General features: G+C 38.7%; 1 non-coding gene across 1 annotated transcript; it reads left to right on the forward strand.

Annotated features, from left to right (window-relative positions):
- Nucleotides 1-218: 218 nt before the first annotated feature.
- On the forward strand, nucleotides 219-291 carry trnam-cau. Its single transcript has one exon. It is a non-coding gene; the product is annotated as a tRNA-Met (tRNA).
- Nucleotides 292-21,595: the final 21,304 nt, after the last annotated feature.

The raw sequence follows: 21,595 nt of genomic DNA on the forward strand, positions 1-21,595 counted from the left end.
ATCCACAACATTAAAGCCACTAACCGGTAAAGTGCATAATATTGACATTAACATAAATATGTGCTAAGGTTTTTGCACTGTACCCACAAACTTGGAAACTGTGATGATGGCATGTGTCCAAATTAATGAGTTACCAATCATCAGATATAATGACACAGATACACAAAATGGTAGCACCTGCAGGAACCAAAATGGCAGTGCAATAACAACAAAGTAGTGCCTTCTTAGTGCAGCAGGTAGTGCGTCAGTCTCATAATTTAAAGGTCCTGAGTTCGATCCTCAGAGAGGGCAAGCTTCTGCTTTGGGCGGAGTGGTGGCTCTGAGTCTAAGGATCTGCGCTGGTATCCCGAAGGTTGCTGGTTCAAATCCCCATCACTGCCAAAAGAGATCCTACTCTGCTGGGCCCTTGAGCAAGGCCCTTAACCTTCTGACTTCTGACTCAAGGGGCTTAGTCTTCAGCCTATTTACAGTTGGTGTGGAACTTCAATATTCTCCTGATTTTGGCAGTAGGGTTATTCCCAGTACCTGTTTGTTAATGTAATTGGCAACTGTGAATTAGGGAATGTCTTCTGTGTCAAAGTGTAACCATATTCAAGGCTGGTTCCTACTTTCTGTATATGATCTGATTGAAAAAACTGAATTTAAAGTGGATGTTTGTAGAATTAAAAATATTTTACATTTGTTCTGTTCTCTAACACACGCTACACTTCACAAACAAAAAGCAGTTAATTAACTTTGTTTTTAACTTTTGAATTAATTGATGTAGTGGTTAAAAACCATTATGTAAAAATAATAACTTGATGAAAAATTAAGAGAAACCTTTACTGCATATCATTTCAAAATATGTATTATTACTTCAATTGAAATCTCTAATGAATTGTACAATACTTTACACAAATATTTATTATGTGAGTTCATAAAATGTATAACTGCATGATTTCATTACATTTTTAAGAGATGTTTAACAGAGGTCTGTCATTTTTCTCTGTTCCACATTTCTGCCATGGGTAGTGGATGATTGCTACTGTTTATAGGTTTCTGTAAGTAATCGTCTTTCATCATGAGTCCGGCAGAGACATGGAAGACTTGGATACTGACAGACTAATAATGAAAATGCTAAATAAGCCATGCTGGATACTTTTAAACACAGCTTGTGAAACTAGTGATGCAGTTCCAGAAAACTGACAGCTTGCAAGCCCAGCACCAGGGCTCTCAAATTCAAATGCTTCATTAAGGTTAGTGAATATGGCAATAAGGGGAATACACCTGAGAGCAGAAACATGGGGCACCTCCCATGAATGCAAGAATAATAAAATTTCTTCAGACAGGCTTAGGTAGCATATAAATTTGCAGTGACCCCCACCCCCACCATATATATATATATATATATATATATACTGTATATATATATATATAGTAACTTTTTTTGACTTTCTCCTTGACAATTTTAATCTCTGTTGTCAATTGGCTATATTTCATCAATTAATTAGTGGGCAGGTATTGTTGGCCTTTTTTTATAATATATACGTGTATGTTATCTGAGAATTTGTTCTCAGCACCCTGCACATGCACTCAATAAATTGCATTGTATTTATATGTATATATTTATATTTTGGATGGGAAAAAGAAGCACAGGATGATTGTATGAAGTGTTGGGCTGCCAGCCAGGTCACCTCTTTTAATTGCAGTGACAAGCAGCAACCAAAATAAGTGTCATAGGGTCGGAATTCCATCTTCATTGCAATCTGGATCCAAATGTCCAAAGTGTGGGGTATCAGGTTCTTATAGCTGTCAGGCTGAAAGGGGTGGGTTTAGTTGCTCCTGTAGAGAAGAAAAAAGATGATAGTGTTAGCAGCAGTGCCTCCTTTCTCCCCGACGCTGTATCACATACCTTAGGTGAGCCCTGAAGTTGTCCCTCTGATCTGCATGTATGACTCTATTTAAATACTGTAATATAACGGGAGGGCAACAATAAAGAGTTGGGGTACCACCCTGGCTCAATCAACAAAAAACACACAATTATTCCAGAGTCATTTCTGCAGATGCGAGTTTAAAAAAGAAATGGCAGAGCTTCTGGTTTTGGGCCCTTCTGACAGGAAGAGGCGAGTCCAGATGGATAGACACCAGAAGGGACATCAGAGGTATTCTAGCCATCGTTCAACCAGTCTGCAGAGGGAGGAGAGAGGCATTAAGACACAGAACCATCCCTTGGAGTGGCGGTAAAATTGCAGTCACTAGAGCCCTTCAGCTGTCCCTTGTGCATGCATGCACATGACATAATATATAATATGTACTATCCATCCATTTTAATATCCCTATTACACTCAGTGATAGGCAGAAGCTGACTCTGGAATTACTGCAAGTAAGAACCTCAAAGTGAGCACAAGGTGATGTCAAAGTGAAAAAGCTATAAAAATGTTATGTTAAAGTAAAATCCATAGAGGGAGAAAATAAACGTATATAACAAATATTAAAATGAAACCATATATATGACGCTGACTTGTCTTATCCATCCAAAGGAACACATCCAAATATTTCCATGAAAAATTCACCTTTGTGATGTTCCTCTGTTTTGCTGTCTTTGTTCACAATTCCTCATCCTCATCAGTTCTTCTTCAGTTGAGCATTTACCATCTTCACCCCATGGCGGTTAGCTCGTTTTTTTTACTGGCCCGTTAAACTTCACTTAGGTATAGTTTCTAGGCCATCCATGAATTCTCCTGTGGGATCATGGGCAATGTATAAGTTGTGGAGTCTGTGCCCTTGGAGAAACTACTGAGGTCTCTCATATATACATTTTTTAGCTTGCTTGTTCCTATTTCTTAGCTTTAGGACCCTACTAGTGCTAAATCTGGCCTTTTACTGTATTCTCAGTTGATGGTGAAATGCTTCGTACTTGCTGTCAGCAACCTATCAAAACTTGCATTCTTGTAAAATGCTCCTACTCAAAGATAAAATAAAGTATACAGATTCATGTTTTTTCTAAGTTTACCTGTGTTTATTTTACTGTATTATATTTGAATATCATAAAAACAGGATGATTTAGTGGTTAGCGCGGCAGCCTCTTACCACCAAACCACAATCTCCCTAGGTTTGTGTGGGGTTTGTTCGGGCTAGTCAGGGTTCTTCTTTCATCCCAAAGGCAAGTAGAGTTGGGTGGCAACTCTAAATGTGTTCAGTGTATATGAGTTTGGGTGTGTGTGTGAGAATACCCTGGAATGGTGTCTCTTGTTAAGAATTCCTACCTTGCCCCCACATAAACTAATTTTGAAGCACAGGAAGCATATTTATAAAATGTTATCCTTTACTATATAATTTGTGATCATGTGGATTATGAGTAAACCCCAAATATTATTATACCACAACATGCTTAATCTTATTTAGAGTCAAATAGTATCATTGAAGTATTTGATAAGAGGTACAAACCAGCCTTGGATGAGTCACCCGTCCATCATTATGTCTTCTCATAGTCATACCCCCCACAAACATTCAGACGCGGCTAATATAAAATCACCCATTTTCACACCCTGCATGCATTTTAGCATGTGCAAGCCACTGTACTAATGTGCCACTTCTATTATTACTATTATTAGTAGTGTTATTATTATGTCCTACACTTGTCTCTGAAACATGAATATGGTTGTTATTAAAAAATAGAGTATACACTGCTCAGTAATGTCCATTCATGTTTTTTGTCAACTTCAACCTTTGTGTTAATAATTTCCATCCTGTCTCTGGTTCAATGACACAAATTGCAAATTATCAACATCTTCTTCAGTAGACCAACCATAGTGTGTTGCTTAACATAATGTTCTTATTGTAAAGATACTTTCTGTTTTAAGACACCATTGCCCAAGTTCCTTGGGACACTGGCATTACTATCAAATGTTTCTGTATAAGGGGGCACCCGACTGTGAAATGCATCTGACCTTATTCCACTGGAACTTCAGTCTGTAAGTTGTTACTCTCTTCTACCGTCAGGGATACTACCGATGGTGACAGAGGCCTATTCTGTCTCCCTAATACTGTTTATACCAGAGGTTCTCAAACTCGGTCCTGGGGGACCCCTGTGGCTGCAGGTTTTTGTTCCAACCAGCCTCTGTATTTAATTGGACTCCTGGGCTAATTAAGTGATCTGTTGTTTCCCAGATTTCCTATTTTGGAAACAATTTACAAATTAGAAAACTAAGTTTGGTTAAAAAAAAAAAAGTATTAAAATGTACTAAGCAGTTATATGTATTTTTTTCTTTTTAACAGTATTTTCATCTTGATTGTCATTCTACTTTTCTAGGTGTTCTAATTGTTTAATGAATCCGTTATTTGATACTTTGTGGGGCTGACGCTAAAGTAGTTTCAGCCTTTCACGATTGAGTGTTGTTTGCTTGGGTTTCTGCTCTGCTTGTTTTTAATTGTCATTATTAAGATTCAATGAAGGGAGCAAAATGCACAGAGAAAGGGTGAAATATAATAAAAAGAGAGTTAAGCATTTAAATCCATAGCAAAAACAAATATTTCTAAGTTTCTTATAAATGTGAAAATCATGCTGGTGTGCTTTTCTGAATGTAGAATAAAAGATAAATAATACCAGCTAATTAAATGAGATCAGTGCTATCAGGTGTTGTCACTGATTAGGAATCTGGTTGGAACAAAAACCTGCAGCCACAGGGGTCCCCCAGGACCGAGTTTGAGAACCCCTGGTCTATACAATATACTGTGATAGACCGTTTACACAATCACCAATGTGGGCTACATCATTTTAAGCATATTTATAGTAGGTTGTTCCTAAGCCCATTATCTACCTAATATAGAGACAGTCACTTACCTAATAGAAACATTTATTAAAAAAAAAATCTTTTTAACAAGATTTTTCTTTTCAAAGATATAAGGCAGTAGTGTGCAAAGTAGTGTTGGCTTATAAATCATTGATGCTCAGTCTACAGAACAATTTCTGTTAATCCATAATTACAAGATAAATCTCAGGCAATAGCAAGAACAAGCAATGGAAATGCTAAAGCCTTGACATACAGTAATTCTGATTTTAAGATGTCCATTGGCACTTGCTTATCTGAGCCTGGCTGTGGGCACTTACAAGATATGTGTAACCTTGAAGCTCAGTGTAGTTTGTAAAACTCGGCTATCCTGGAGGATCAGATGTTTAGACAATATAAAACATTCAATTATATGCTTGAAGCTAAAATTCTCTTCTGAACAGCACTAGACTGTTCCTTTCGCATTATTTTAGTGTCACTGATTTACCTTTAAATATATTTTTTCTGGCTTCCAATAGTCTTTGTTTCTATTCTACATTTTGGGTAACACATTAAAAATGTGATACTATTTATTCTACAGAAGAACAAGAAAAAAAAGTTTTACAAACAAAAGTTTTTATTTAATAAAATAGTTTATTTACTATATTATGTTTAACCCTTGATGTGATTGTTTGATTAACATAAGGTTTATTGTTTGTTAGTTTTCTTAACTGCTAGGCTAGCATATTTCATTATATTATCATTTTGTCATGTTAACAGATCACATGTAATGTGCACCTACTGTGAAAGCTACCAATATAATCTCTTAGGTTCTTTTTATATTGGAGTATAGGAAGAAATTTTCAAAACAGTACGTAATTGTTATCTGTAACCTTGTACCTGTCTCACTGTTTTTAGGCTTTGCCCATTTACCTGAAATCTATTTGTTGAAAAGGTTAAAGAATCACCCATAAAATTATGAAACTACATTTTTTTCCAGAGCCCATTTACAAATTTATGCTTATTCCTAGGAAACACTTATGAGGATTGCAAAGGTAGAAGGAATCGTAATTTCACTTCTTTCAGCAGGAAAATAAAGGCAAAACAGAAATAACCACATTGCCTTAATTGTGAATGTTTGGCATGTTTTGGGTTGTTTTCCTTAAATTATTGTTTGTTTTATGTTAATTTCTGTCATAATAACGGTGATGTTACCTTCATTACTGTCACATTTATTATTAACACTAGAATTACCAGAGCCTACAAAAAAACTTGTAGATCCGGCCCACCTTAAATCCATTCACACCTCTCCGCCAGCGTCCTTTGTCCTGTAAATGTGCCGATAAAGACAAGCTGCAAGCAGCTGGCTATTCCAGTTTACTTTCCTGGGGAAAGCGGCTGTCTAGAACAGAAGCTTGTCGATGTTGAATCCTCTTTTTCTTTTTCCATCTCCTTTTCTACTAAGATGCGACAACGAAGTTCCTCTGCAAGCTGAGATTAACTCTCTTCTTTTCTCTGTGGCCCCATGCATGCCTTGCACAGTGCATGTGCGTTGATCACTGCCAGCATGTTGTAGCACACTGCATCTGCATCTGTTGTAGCATCTGACGCTGTTCGTTAATATTAAAATAATAAAAATAAATATTTAATATTAAAATAATATTGCACTAGTGCGATGATGTTTGTTACATACATTGTCTCTACATTGTCTTTTTTTCGGATGTGAGAGAAGTGTGTACATTGTAACAGGTACACACGTTGTAAATGTAGGTAGGACAATCCTTGCGTGTGTGTGAGCTGTTAACATTTGAATCTGATGATTGCATATAGCGCTGAACTTACTGCTCTGTATTATTCTTTCCTCTGCATGTCCTGGTGTACAAAAGAAACAGCATACAGCAACATGTGGGGACTGGCAAGATCGGGAGACAAAAAACGGCAGTCACTGATTACAAACCGCACGATGTTATGCAAATAAATATGAATAATATGAATAATGTTGCATCTGGGCGACAAAGTTTTCTGAAATGTACTATACAAGTCATAAAATGAATAATTGCAAATATCATATACTAGCAAAATACCCGCGCTTCGCAGCGGCGAAGTACTGCCTTAAAATTTTTATTAAGAACAAAATTAAACCTTTTTAAACTGAGGGAAAATATACCAATAATTATTTGTTAAGGATCTCTTTTTATACCACATTGGCATTTCGGCCCTCCGGTTGTAATATGACCAAGCTGTGCATTCAGCTTACTCTTGAGCATGCAACATACAATTGGCCATGTGAAAAGTAATCTTGTTTCAAATCTCACAGCTTGGATTGCTGCTGTCATAATCGGTTTGAGTTTCATGGTTTGTTTGAATTATGTTAGTATTTGCAGGACTTGTTGTGTTGAAGTGACAGTCAGCATCTGTCAAGCGTTGTAAGCATGCAACCGGTTTCATCGATAGCTTCACATCCAGCTTTTGAGAGTTTAAACATTCATAAACATCAAAGTGTCCACTACTGAAATCGTCACCTGTGAATCTAAGATGTTTAATAGGGGTATGTTTGGAACAATAAAGGAAATGGGTACCTGAACGATGTAAAGGAAGTCTAAAATACCTACACAATAACTATAATCATAATAAACAAACAATAAAACAGCAGAGAAGCTGTGAATTAAATAAAAAGGCTGTAGTTATCAGCAGGGAGACGTGAATCCCGTGGCGAAGCAAGGAAGGGAATGTAGAGAGTGGAGTGACGGACGGCCGTATATAGGCAGGCAGCCAACAATGTGGGAGGCGTTTGGATGGGGCACCCAATGCCACCTCACACGGTGACCGAGCTGCAGGATATGGATGTATATATGTACGTAAGTAGGATTCAGTTAGCATTGGGAACTCGCATACCAAATTTCTTGAAGATGGGCCCATAAGTAACAAAGACCGTTGGAAAGTTCGACAATGGCGTCATACCACCGAAATAAGTACGTACATTGGTTTCGTTAAGCGCAGGGAAGCCGCCTACCAAATCTCGTGAAGATGGGGCCATAAATAAGAAAGTTTAACATGGCGGACGTTGTTGACTGTTATGACCGTTATGCGTAGAATTTCGAAATGAAACCTGCTTAACTTTTGTAAGTAAGCTGTAAGGAATAAGCCTGTCAAATTTCAGCCTTCTACCTACACGGGAAGTTGGAAAATTTGTGACGTTGGAAAGTTCAATATGGCAGCTGACAGTGGCGTCATACCACCGAAATAAGTACGTACATTGGTTTCGGTTAGCGCAGGGAAACCGCCTACCAAATTTCGTGAAGATGGGGCCATAAATTAGAAAGTTCAACATGGTAAACGTTGTCGACCATTATGACCGTTACGCATAGAATTTAGAAATGAAACCTGCTTAACTTTTGTAAGTAAGCTGTGTGGTTGAATAAACGTCACAAAGCACAAAAATAAAGATTTGGTGACCGTCCCCGTATATTGTCGTCAGACAATAAGAAAATGAAATGATTCAAAGCCTTGAAAAAGTACAATGAACAATTTACTGTTTTCAAAATGGTGGTTATATAGGAAGCAAAACACGTGACAGGAAACGGTTGGCAATGTGGTGATGTGGCAACAGGATCTGTAAACAACGTTTTTCTGCTGAGCCGGAAGTGAGGTGTTTTGTGGGGTCCGGAAGTGACGTCATCAGTGGTGGCCGGAAGTGACGTCATCACGGCCATTTTGGAACCCGGAAGTTGCGGTATTATTTTTCTTCTTGTTTTCTGTTAATGAGAGAAAAGAGTTCAGGTAAGTACCACGTGACAACCCCTTATCTTGCGATGTTTTACTCTTTACTTTAGGCTCTTTGACTTCCTCCTAATCGCCCATGTGTGACAGCTGTAAGGAATGAGCTTGCCAAATTTCAGCCTTCTACCTACACGGGAAGTTGGAGAATTAGTGACGTTGGAAAGTTCAATATGGCAGCTGACAGTGGCGTCATACCACCGAAATAAGTACGTACATCACTTTCAGTTAGCGCAGGGAAGCCGCCTACCAAATTTCGTGAAGATGGGGCCATAAATAAGAAAGTTCAACATGGTGGATGTTGTCGACCGTTATGACCGTTACATATAGAATTTTGAAATGAAACCTTTGTAAGTAAGCTGTAAGGAATAAGACTGCCAAATTTCAGCCTTCTACCTACAGTACACGGGAAGTTGGAGAATTAGTGACCAGTCAGTCAGTCAGTGAGGGCTTTGCATTTTATTAGTATAGATACCTATGTCTCTGTTTTTTTTTTTTGTTTTTTTTTGACATCATAGACCATAAGGTGCATACTAATTCAGTGTGAGCAGGAACACTCAATAAAACTGAATAAAAAAAAATCAAGTGACGGTGAGATATGAAGAAGACAGCTTTTATCCCTCCAGAAGAGAGAATGTCCAGTTCCATTGTCTCAAAACACCACTCACATCTCCAGTTATTTCCAGTTTCAAATAAAAACTAACAGCGCCAGATCCCTGGGTGCGGGGGCAGTAGTATGTATCGTGATCGTGATTTAGAGAGAATAAAAGTGGGAAAAAAAATGGTAACTTTTACAAGTCCTTTAAATGTTCACATGGGCGGCATAGTGGCGCAGTGGTAGCGCTGCTGCCTTGCAGTTAGTTAGACCCGGGTTCGCTTCCCTGGTCCTCCCTGCATGGCGTTTGCATGTTCTCCCCGTGTCTGCGTGGGTTTCCTCCGGGCGCTCTGGTTTCCTCCCACAGTCCAAAGACATGCCGGTTAGCTGGATTGGCGATTCTAAATTGGCCCTATTGTGTGCCTGGTGTGTGGGTGTGTTTGTGTGTGTCCTGCGGTGGGTTGGCACCCTGCCCAGGATTGGTTCCTGCCTTGTGCCCTGTGTTGGCTGGGATTGGCTCCAGCAGACCCCCATGACCCTGTGTTTGGATTCAGCAGGTTGGAAAATGGATGGATGGATAAATGTACACCTTGTGTTAGAGATGCAAACCAAGTGTATGTGTGTACTGTATAATATTAACAATAAGAGCAGCTCACTACTGAAAACGGAAAATATAGGAGGCAGTGGGGATCGAACCAGGGACTCTTGATTACAAGTCAGCCAATCTTACCACTACACCACAGAAGCTGTTGTCTTTTCCTTGAACCTTTTGTGAAAGTGTTTATTTGATCTTTGGACTTCAGGCTTCATACATTATATAGTTTATGCCTACATTTTGTCATTTACTACTAAAATATGAAAAACATTTCTGTTTTAAAAATGTGTTTACACAGATTACTGTAGAAATGGAACACACGTGAAATGTGTGTGTTCCAAATAACGATGTATTATTTCCACTCTAAAACTCCACATCATTCCCAGATAATCAATCAAGGCATGAGCTGGGAGAAGTTTGTGCACGTTCTAAGTTGGTGGGGGGATGGAATAGTTGGCTGCTTACAGCTTGTCTTTATCAGCACATTTAGAGGACAAAAGACGCTGGCAGAGAGGTGCGAAAGGATTTAAGGTGGGCCGGATCTACGAGTTTTTTCGTAGACTCTGGTAATTCTAGTGTTAAGAACACTTTCCCGTTGTGGCTGTGCATGTGTTAATTTGTAGCAGACTTCATATTTGAAAGCAAGGAGTGTCAGATGCCTCTTATTTGAGATTTATGAGAAATAAGGGAACACTATTCATGATTTCTAAAGAAAAGAAAGAAAATAAGAAGAAAAATATTTGATGATATGATTATTAGATCTTGACTTACAGTTTTTTTTTCCCTCAAATCTTTGCCCACTTTTTATAGACTTGCCTTTTAAGTATTTCTGATATTTAGTTTAGCAGTTCCAAAATGCTCCCAATCAGCTTTCAAGATAAATTAATAAAATAAAAGGCTAGAAGTAAATTGGTAGTGGTAGTTGTATATAATGGTTTTAAAGAAATTGATAGGGCATTATAAATAGGTATACAGTACATGATCCAGAATTATCCAGATTGAAACACATGACCTTCACCAGATATCTTTATGAGAGATTTAATGTTTTTTGTTTTCACATCATGTTTAGTTCTTTAAGTCATTATGTTTTTGTCAAGTCTGTTCAAGTTTCTTTCACCATTCAGCTGCTGCAGCTTATGTTCTGCGACTATTTTAAATTTTGTGTGGTGTTGTCCTTAGTCTGTTTGTCCTTTCATATTGCCTACAAAAATACACTTCTGGTAAATCGCAGCTGTTTCTTGTGCTTGCACTCTCTGTTTTTTTATCTATGTGAAACATTAGCAAATAAAAGCATTTCACTACATAGTGTACTGTCTGTATAATTTGTATGTTGCAAATTAAAAGCACATTTATTTCTACAAGGTGCCATAGATCTTCTTTATTTCATCAATTTCTTTACGCTTTAAACTGTATTCTGCTATCAGGTCAGGTCAGATCAGGTTGGGAAGCATGCACACTGGTATAGCACATTGCCACACCACCACATGACAAAACAGCTCAGGATCCTGGCTGGCAACCCCCTCAGGTCTAGTCCCACCCTCCGGAAATGGCCATCTATCTGAGGCAGCCAGGTGTTACATGGATGTCCATTTGGCTTGGTCTAGCCACTCAGGTCCTCAACAATGAGGATCCTGCAAGCCAGATCACCCTCGGGGAAATGCGCAACATGGCCAAAGTGCTGTTACTGACGCTCCCTCACAATGCAGGCAATATGCCTCATTCAGGACTCCATGAGCACCCACTCCTTCAACACAAAGTCAAACCAGTGGTACCCAAGGATTCTCCAAAGAGACACAGTACTGAGGGAGTCCAGTCTTTGTCTCATGCTATGCTTTCTGCTATTTATTTCTTTCACTGTTTCTGTTTATCACTATTATTTTTATTTTCTCCAGTTTTAGCTTCATATTTCTTCTCCAATGCCTTTCAAAGGAGTGCTGTTGATATATCAGGCCTTCTTATTGCTGGTGCTCTCAGCCTGGGCTTGGTTGTAAGGAGTGAGGCAAACAACACCTATTCGCAATTACAGAGCATGTCAACCAACTGCTACCAATAGACTCTGACTTTATGTGATCTTCCATATTCCTTTACAAAGGTCAGAAAATTGTGTGTACATATAGCCCAGAAAAGAACTCAGACAGACTCACTGAGAATTTCCAGAATGTACACAGCAGTGGATGTTCCAATATCTGTACCCCAAATCCTTCATTCATGAAGTAACAATGACAACACTGCACAGCCATCCTGCCAGATGTCAACTATATATTATAAAAATTAATCAGGGTAAAATCTTAAACTCCTTGTACACCTTCCTCTCTCTTTGGAATATTTCATTTTGTTCTGCAGCTGCTCTGACAGAAGAATTAGGTCACTGATGAATCTGCAGCTTAAACCTGAAATATACTTGAAACTTTTCTGTCATTCAGTGACACTGAAGACCCCATGATAGCCTTCAATCAGTGTTCTTTGCTTCTTCAGCCAGCACTGCCCTGTACATCTCTCACCTATAAATACAGTAGAAAAATGCCTGGAATTGTGCTGTTTAGGTGCATAAGAGTCCACAATCTGAGTATATTCCATTGTCTGTGCACAAACAATTTTAATATAACATTACAAGGTCAGACTGCTATGTCTTTTGAATTATGAATAGACAATATGTTCAACACAGCTGTTGATGCAATACCAGAGATTAAATTTAAATTAAGGAATATTATGCTTTGAAACCAAAAATACTATTTCTGTTACAATTTTAGTTTTATAATAAGTAGGCTCATTTACATAACAATTTTTGGTCACTAAACAGATTACATTTTTTTTTCTACCGACATTCCATATCAGCACCATTTTTTATTTAAAAACTTTAATATTTCACGTATGCTACAAACATTTGACTACAGCAAAACTCTTGTAACATTTCTGAGAGTTCTTATCTACTGGCATTTACAAAAATGACTTGTGACAAGCTTGATAATGCATTTTAACAATCCAATTAATCAATATCATTTAAAATATTACAAATAAATCTGAAGAGTTATTCTAGTTAATTTTTCCTAATCTACTTTATTAAACTGGATAAGTGATGGGCAGAATGGAGGCGCAGTGGTAGTGCTGCTGCCTCGTAGTAAGGAGACCTGGGATTTTTGCTTCATGGGTGTTTGCATGTTCTCCCTGTGTTCATGTGGGTTTTAATGAGTGCTCTGGTTTCCTGTTGCAGGTTAGGTGAATTGGCAATGGCATTGTTCAGAAGCAAATAAGAAGGCAAACATAGATTAGATTAGATATAGGTTATATGGCACAATGTGTGGAGTACAAGTCCAAGGATGTTATGCTCAAGCTTTATAATGCACTGGTGAGGCCTCATCTTGAATACTGTGTGCAGTTTTGGTCTCCAGGGTATAAAAAGGACATAGCAGCGCTAGAAAAGGTCCAGAGAAGAGTAACTAGGCTGATTCCAGGGCTACGGGGGAGGAATTATGAGAAAGATTAAAAAAGCTGAGCCTTATTAGTTTAAGCAAAAGAAGATGAAGAGGTGACACGATTGAAATTATAAAGGGAATTAGTACAGTGGATCAAATTTATTTTAAAATAAATTCATCAAGAACACTGGGACACAGTTGGAAACTTGTTAAGGGTAAATTTCGGACAAACAAAAGGAAGTTTTTCTTTACACAGAGAACCATAGACACTTGGAATAAGCTACAAAGTAGGGTGGTAGACAGTAAAACTTTAATGACTTTCAAAACTCGACTTGATGTTTTTTAGAAGAATTAAGTGGATCGGACTAGCAAGGTTTGTTGGGCTGAATGGCTTGTTCTTGACTAGATTGTTCTCTGTGTGTGTGAGTCTTGGTTAAGGAATTATTCTTGCCTTAAACCCAAAGATTGCTGGGATAGGTTCCAGCTGCCCTGAATCCCTATCCTGGATAAATGGGTTAGGAAGATGGATAAAATAGGCAGATTGATAAGTGTTTAAAAATTAGTATTGTAGCATGGTGTTAGTGCTGTTACTTTATGGATCCAGTGACCAGGGCTAGAATTCCAAACCTTATGACTGACTCTGGAATTTGTACAGTCACTCCATGTCAGCATTGGCTTTACTCCAGGTACTCTAGTTTTCCTCCTAAACCCTTAAGGACATTCAGATAGGGCTGATTGGTAGTTCTTGACAAGCCCTGTGTAGGTGTGTGCTTGGGTGGGTCCAGTGATGGATCGCCACATAGTTCATGGGTGGTTCTGGTTTTACACCCAGTTCAACGTGATTCTGCTAATCCTTAACACACTGCATGTATGAATATTGATAGAATTAGCATTTTAGCATCTTTCAATTGATTTTTCGTAACGTCATGGACTTATGAACAATTTGTAATTGTATATGAAGTCATGGTAGATGCCAGAATTTGGAAAATTTAGTTTTTCTACAGTTATCTGACTCCAAATAATATAAAGGTTAATTATAAATCAAAAGGATAATGTTTAGAGTTTATGTTTTACTGTTAGACACTGTTCAGTCCTGAAATAAGTAATATTTAAGGTGTGATTGTTTATTTTATATTATTTTACTTTTTCTCATGACTTTTACTGTTGTCCGTTTCTCTCAAGTCTATCCCTAACAACTGTATGATTTGACACGGGAAACACAGTATATTCACTAGCAATGTCAATTAAAAATTAACATGAACCGATTTTATGAAGATTATGAAGAGCCTTTATACTGTTAGTGTGCTAGCAATATTATTATTACATTTTGGCATAATACTAGTTGTTGAACAGGAGAGTTAACCCATTTTTATTGTATGTTGTCAGGGATGCCAGGGGCAACGACCCGGCCAGGACGCCGTGATGGACCGGAAGAGGGTCAGAGCCCACCCTGGATCACATGGGGGCTGCCTTCCTGGTTGCTTTGGGGGCCAGGGTACAGGGCATGAAAGCTCCACCCTGTAGGGGCCCGTGGACACCGCTAGGAGGCACCCCAAAGCCTTGGGGACCTGTTACCCCAGCATTTCCGCCACACCAGGAAGTGCTGGGGAGAAGACTTAGGACGGCACCCGGAGAGCTGCCGGGAGGACAGCCGGCACTTCCGCCACGCTGGGGCGTGGCCAAGGGAGGAATGCCGGGAACACCTGGGGCTCATCTGGGGACTGTATAAAAGGGGCCGTCTCCATTCATTCAGGCCTGGAGTCGGGAGGAGGAAGGACGAAGCATAGAGGAGGTGTGGAGGCGGCCTGAAGAAAGGCATTTGTGGCCAGGACTTTGTATTGGGGTATTGTGCACTGAACTGGGTCTTAGTGACCATTGGCTGGGGTCTTGGTGACCAGTTTAATGTCTGTAAATAGTGTAAATAAACGTGTGGTGGTTGAAAAACAACATGTCCGCCTGTCTGTGTCCGGGTTGGCTCCACAATGTCAAAAATCATATTTAGTTTTAATGTACAGACACTGAAGTGCTTCATTACTTGCAAAAGTCATTATAATTCACTCTGACCTCTAGGTATTACTTTAAAAATATTGTGAGAAAGTCTCGGACTGGCAAGGGTATGGACCTGGTATGGTCTATAATTGTGTTTGGCGTCAGCAGCCACTAAGGGATTGCATACTTCATGATAAGGGTTATTCAGATTGACAACTATAGGGGGTCATTTGTCTAATAACAACATTATAAGATGAGTATATTATAATGTTAGTATGGGTAGTTGCCATTACAGAGCTATGAAACAAAGACATTAATAGAGTGCCCAGGAAGTAATTACGCCATGGGCAATGAACTATTTGAAAGTGTATGGAGAGAGTTTCCCAAACCTGCAAGATGGCAGCCCAACGTTTTCATAGGTTAAACATGGAGTCCTGTTATGCTGAACTGTTAGTGTCAGATTTGCTAAACACACCCAGTCCTTTCTTTGTGTATTGGGTTCAAAAGTACACAGATGAAGACTTGGGTCCACCAGAGAAAGATCTGTTGGGAAGGCCACAGGATTGTCACACACCTTTCAAACTATTTTATAGTTCTATCATATTTTGTTAACTTTTTTAAAAATTTGCTTTCCTTTTGTTCTTTGTTTATTGTTTCTTGTTAATCAATCACCTGGGGTTAAACTAATGAAAGAGATTAACCACTTCTCTCTGAGTTTTATTAATTATGTAATTAAGTATGAAAGTGTTTTGCTGATGCAGGTTCTTTATTAATCAACAAGTCCTGGTGATACAATTAGTGTTCTTTGTAGTACATGAGGTCTTTAAATGATGCAGCATTTCACTTCCGTTTCTGTAGTGTCATTGAAAAGAATTTTTTTTGTTAACCAGTTTGTCTTTCTGCTTTAGCTTTGTTTTGTGGTTGCTTGACCATTTTGTTTCGTCTCTCTGATATTTTAGACCTTATTTTTTATTTTACATTTTGGTTAGTGATTAATTGTCTATTATTTTGTAAGTTTCTTTTTGACGTTTTGGTATTGTCATAAGAATAATCCAAAGACCTCAAAAAGGGTTGGAGCAGCCACCCGTATATTATGCCCTGGCTGCAAATGGGTAATTTTTTTGAGAGTTGTTCACAGGTCAGAGTCCAAAACAGAATTGATTTTAGACTGTTAAAGATGGCTGCTTTGAAGGCTGAGACAGGAAGTGATGTCATCAGGACCGGGACCAGAAGTGATGTCGCCTGGACCAGAAGTGGCGTCATCATATGCGTCGGAACCGGAAAGGGACATCATTGGGACTAGAAGTGTCATCATCACATGTGCCGGAACTGGAAGTGATGACATCATAGGTGCCATAACCGTGCAGGGATTTCCCGTGGATTGTCTGCAGAGGATTGAGAGAGGAAGTCAGTGCACCTTGCCACCCCCTAGTCTGGCATGAAATTATCCTCTTACTTTATTTCCTTTAATTGATTTTTTGTTAATGTGGTTTCTGTGTGTGCTGTGGGAGTTGCATGGGTGCATGGCTAATGCATCTTTATGCGTGACTTCATTCCCTAAGCAGTATTAAACATGGTGGCACTGTTCAGTCTGCATCCTAGCATTGGATGAACTCTAAAACCCTTAATCATGATTTGTTTGTACTTTGACTTTGTTCCTGGATTTTAATCCTTGCTTTGTCTTTTGACTTTAATTTTCATTTTTTGCTTTGGGTTTTTATTTCATTGCTTTCCTAATACAATTTGAGTATTCCTAATCCAAAATGCTCCAAATGCTGGCGACATGATACAACTTACTGTATGTTGCCTGTAATTTGTTTTTACTGCTGAGCATATGTGAATAACGTGTGTAGATTCCAAACCGGTTTATTTATTATACGTGTGGGGCTGATCTGGATGCCAGTGAAACACTGTGCACCAGAAAGCTATAGTATATGAACAACAACCTTTGTTTGAGTTGGTGGGTGGGTGGGGTGGATAAGGTGGTTCAGTTGTCCCCTTGAAGTGCATTAAAGCTAGGAAAAGCAATAGAGGACTGGGGCTGGGGGTCCCTCGTGAAGCAGTGATGGCCACAAAGCACCATGAACTATCACGGGGGTCCTGCAAGAAGCATTGTGCAGGACAAATGCAGCATTGGGGATAAAAAACAATAAAACCTGTGCGGCAGTTCAAAAGTGCTGTGCAGCACCCATTTAAAAAAAAAAACAATAAATCCACACCAGGCAGATAATGGTCAACTGATTTAGAGAATAGGTGGCCACAGAGGGCACTGTCATCCAAGTGGTGAGCCCCAGACACTGAGGGGGTCCTACCAACTCCTCAATGCCTCATAATACTGACTGCGTAAACCTGACACCGAGGGGTGTTGTTTAGATAAGTTGAGGGGCACTCGCTCTGGACACCAAGTGGGACCCATATAAAGAAAAAACAAAAAAGTTCTACATTGCAAATATGCAGCACTGGCCCTCATAAAAGTGAACTGCAACAGAGTCTGTACATCATATTCATCACTTTTGATGTTTAATATGTCTGCCATGTCAATGCACATTCTTTTAACAGCTTGGTGATGAAATGAATTATTATACACATGAATCGTCATTTAGCTGTTTTGGCTGCATTTCCTTAACTGATCACATATGTATCCAAGATATTTCATTATCTAAATGCAAATATTCCAAAATCCAAAAATATCCCAAATCCAAATACTTCTGGTCCCAGGTTTTTCAGATTAGAGATAATCAAACTGTAATAAAGTTTTGCAATATTTCCTATTCTCACTGGTCTTCTTCTGGTCCTTGCCTGTAACTGTTCCAAAGTAGTGCATTACATCTTTTTTTGTCTTTGACTTTGCAGTTTTGCCTCTATAACAATTTGTTTCAAAAGGCTGCCTGTTACCATAATGTGAATTCTATAAATTGTTGCTTTTCACACCAGTGAGTTTCCGGTATAAAAGATGTCGATGCACTGCTTGTTATTTTCCAAGTTTATTGATAAAAAATGTTTAACAAATGCATCTTTCGAGATTTTTTTGGTTTAGAGTCTTCTTATCTTAGTTCTTCGGAATTAATTTCTTAGTTAAGTATTTGTTTAGTTGCATGCTAATTCCTTGGTTTTAAACTCCCTGCGGTGGGCTGGTGCAGCAGACCCCAGTGACCCTGTAGTTAGGATATAACGGGTTGGATAATGGATGGATGGTTGGTTTTGAACTTTTTTGGTTAGCAGATTAATGCAAATTCATGTCCTGGGCCTAATCCTTTTGTTTTTAAACTAGAAATCCATTTCATCTCTGGCAGAACACAAAGCTTTAACTGGCAAGGAGATTGTGCAGTCAGAATAGTGAGAGACGCGAAGAGCGTGTTTGAGAGCTGTGTGAGACAGTTGTTTTGGTACTGATAAAATATTTTTGGATAGTGGTTGGGTGGACTAGTTACTCTTCTTGGTAGATTGGGAATAAACCCAGAATTTCACAAGAAAAACAATGTTTTTTTAAATAACTCATGAAAGGATAAAGTTACGTTAAAACCAAGCACACCATTGTTTTTCTTGTGAAATTCCCAATAAGTCTGATGTGTCACATGACCCTCTTCCTATTGAAAAAGCAAAAGTTGGATCCAAAATGGCCGACTTCCAAATGGGCACCATGGTCACCACCCATCTTGAAAAGTTTCCCCCCTCACATATACTAATGTGCCACAAACAGGAAGTTAATATCACCAACCATTCCCATTTTATTAAGGTGTATCCATATAAATGTCCCACCCTGTATTTTAAACCTTGATATTTTTACTTACAGATTTATTTCAACACATTGAAGGTCTGAAGCTCTTCCATTTTTGAATCTGGTCTACGTCTGACTGAGACACTCCTTTTCTTCTTTTATAAAGACTTCGGTGAAACATTTATTTAGTTTAGATGTTATTTCCATGATTTGCATTAGCATCCATATTTTTTTAAATTTTTGCTTTGAACCTTTTGAATGCTTGTTTAATCCCTTGCTTCAATTTCTGGTTTTCCTATAGGTGTGAATTTTCAGGATTTTTTAAATTTATTTTTAAAGTTATCTTTTAAGTCTTATATTTTTTTTAATATCTTGCATAATCTATTTAGGCCATCTGATCAGACTTTTCTTTTTATCAAGTGATACCACATGTTTCATTACTTTTCCCAACCTTACGAAGGAAATTCATAGCATAGTTATTAGCTATAGTCTGAGGAGATGAACAGTGGGATACTTTATAAAATGTTTTGCTGCATGGACTTTTGTGCATTAAATATTCTTTCTTTCTACATTTAAATGTAGTCATAAAAGTTTGATAAGCCACAGGTCTTCTTTGGTCATGAGCTCCTATAAACCCTAAGAATACACATAATCTAATTCAATGATTTTTTTTCTGCCATGTGACCAAATACTATTTCTGGCTATGGTAGGCTGCCTAATAGTCCATAACACACTTTTCCTCTTTAAAATGCAGAGAGGAAAACAGACAAAAGGTTGTTTAAGATGGAGTTTACTTCCAAAATTAAGTTTATTATTAAATACTAAGGTATTACATCCACATTCAGTTTTATAAGAAAAATGGGGCCTGGTATATCATTACTACATACCTGTTTTGCATTAATATACTGCCAACATTACCTTGCGGAGAGGTGGCTTTGAGGCTAGGGAGCTGTGCCAGCAACTGGAAGGTTGTCAGTTCAAATCCCTGTAAGCACCAGAAGTAACTCTTCTCCGTTGGGCCCCTGAGCAAGGCCCTTAACCTGGGTTAGATGTTAACCTGCATACAGCCCTGCAAGCAGGTCCTTCAAACTTACAGGGAAAACTTGGGGGTAGATGGCAGGACTAGCACTCCATTCATCATAAAAAACCACAAACTGGTCCAGTGTGGTGGTGAGGTGTCAACCACTGCACTCGGGTCCAAATCCAGGAGGTTCATCAGCACATGTTCCCAACCGCAGTATTAACTTGTATCATTTACAGTATCGCTTTTCCCTTGCATAATGAATAAGATGCTCATCTATGACCATACAGTGACCAAGATATACAACTTTGAAAACCGAGGCACCTCTTGTGTTAAAAATATTACTTCCATTACCTAGACCAGTGTTTCCCAACCTTTTTGAGCCACGGCACATATTTCAGATTAGAAGAATCGCAAGGCACACCACCAAACAAAAACGTCACAAAAAGTATATTTATTGAAATATAATGAAAATCTAGTCTCAGTTTACTCAGTCTACTTACTCAATGTGAAACCTGGGCCTGTTTAGTTGAACACAAAGCTGATATTCTTGCAGGAATTGAAGAAAGACACACATGAAGATCTTCCTCAACCGCTCTGAGACTCTCTCTTTTTTTTGTCTTTATAGCAGTCATGCTTATGATAGGTTGTGGAGAAAGGGAGCAGAACTGAAATAGCTTTGTTTGCCAGAACAGCCAAAAACTGTCGAAAGGTAGATCAACAAAGCTCAGTTTTAGACCACGATTTTGTCTCAGTTCAGTTATTTCTTTCTGCTCCTGTAAAGTCATGTCCTTTCCAACTGCAGTTGAGCTGTATGGGTTCCTAAACCAGTCAAGGCAATCAGTGGAAAGTGAAGGAAAATAACATGACAACTTCTGCTCAAGACTTTGCAGATGTTTACCTATTGCCTCACACAGGGCAGAACTGTTGACACCCTGCCATTTCTGGGTGTGTGGGAACATGTTAAGGTTGGCACTTTCGACATGTTGTCTCTAGAGCTGCGCCTCTGGAAAAAATTGCTTTATTTTATATGTACTTGTGAACAGGTTTTCATTTCAGCTTCGCATTCGTGTGTTCAGTTCATTCAGATGTTGAAATATATCTGCCAGATATGCCAGTCTAGCATGCCACTCGTTACTTGAGAGCAACTTAGCGTTATCATACTTCTGATTTGTCAAAAACACTTTAAGTTCCTCCCACAGCTCATACACACAGACTAAAACTTTGCCATGGGACAGCCACCGGGACGTTCGTGTGGAGCAATAACACTTTATGTTGCGCTCCCATTTCCTCACACAGTGATGCGAAAATGCAACTTTTTAAAGGTCTCATCTTCACAAAGTTTATCATGCGCACAACATCTTCAAGTACAGCAGCTAGGTCTGCCGGCAATGTCTTGGCAACGAGTGTTTCCCGGTGCAGAAAACAATGCGTTGCAATGACATCTGGATGTTGTTCTTTTACTCTGTTTACAAATCCTTTGCTGTACCTAAGCATGGCAGCTGTTCCATCCATGCAAACACTTACGCAGTTTTGCCACTTCAGTCGTCCTTGTTCAAGGTACTCTGACACAACTCGAAAAATTTCCTCTTCTGTTGTTCTTTCTGGCAATTCCTTGCAAAGCAGAAAGTTTTCTCTGATGATGTCTCCATGTACAAAGCGCACATTTGCCATAAGTTGTGCTTGTCCACTGATATCTGTAGATTCATCAATTTACAAAATCAAATTTGCCACTAATG

Source organism: Polypterus senegalus, chromosome 5 (assembly GCF_016835505.1).
Source record: "Polypterus senegalus isolate Bchr_013 chromosome 5, ASM1683550v1, whole genome shotgun sequence".
Lineage (NCBI taxonomy): Eukaryota > Metazoa > Chordata > Cladistia > Polypteriformes > Polypteridae > Polypterus > Polypterus senegalus.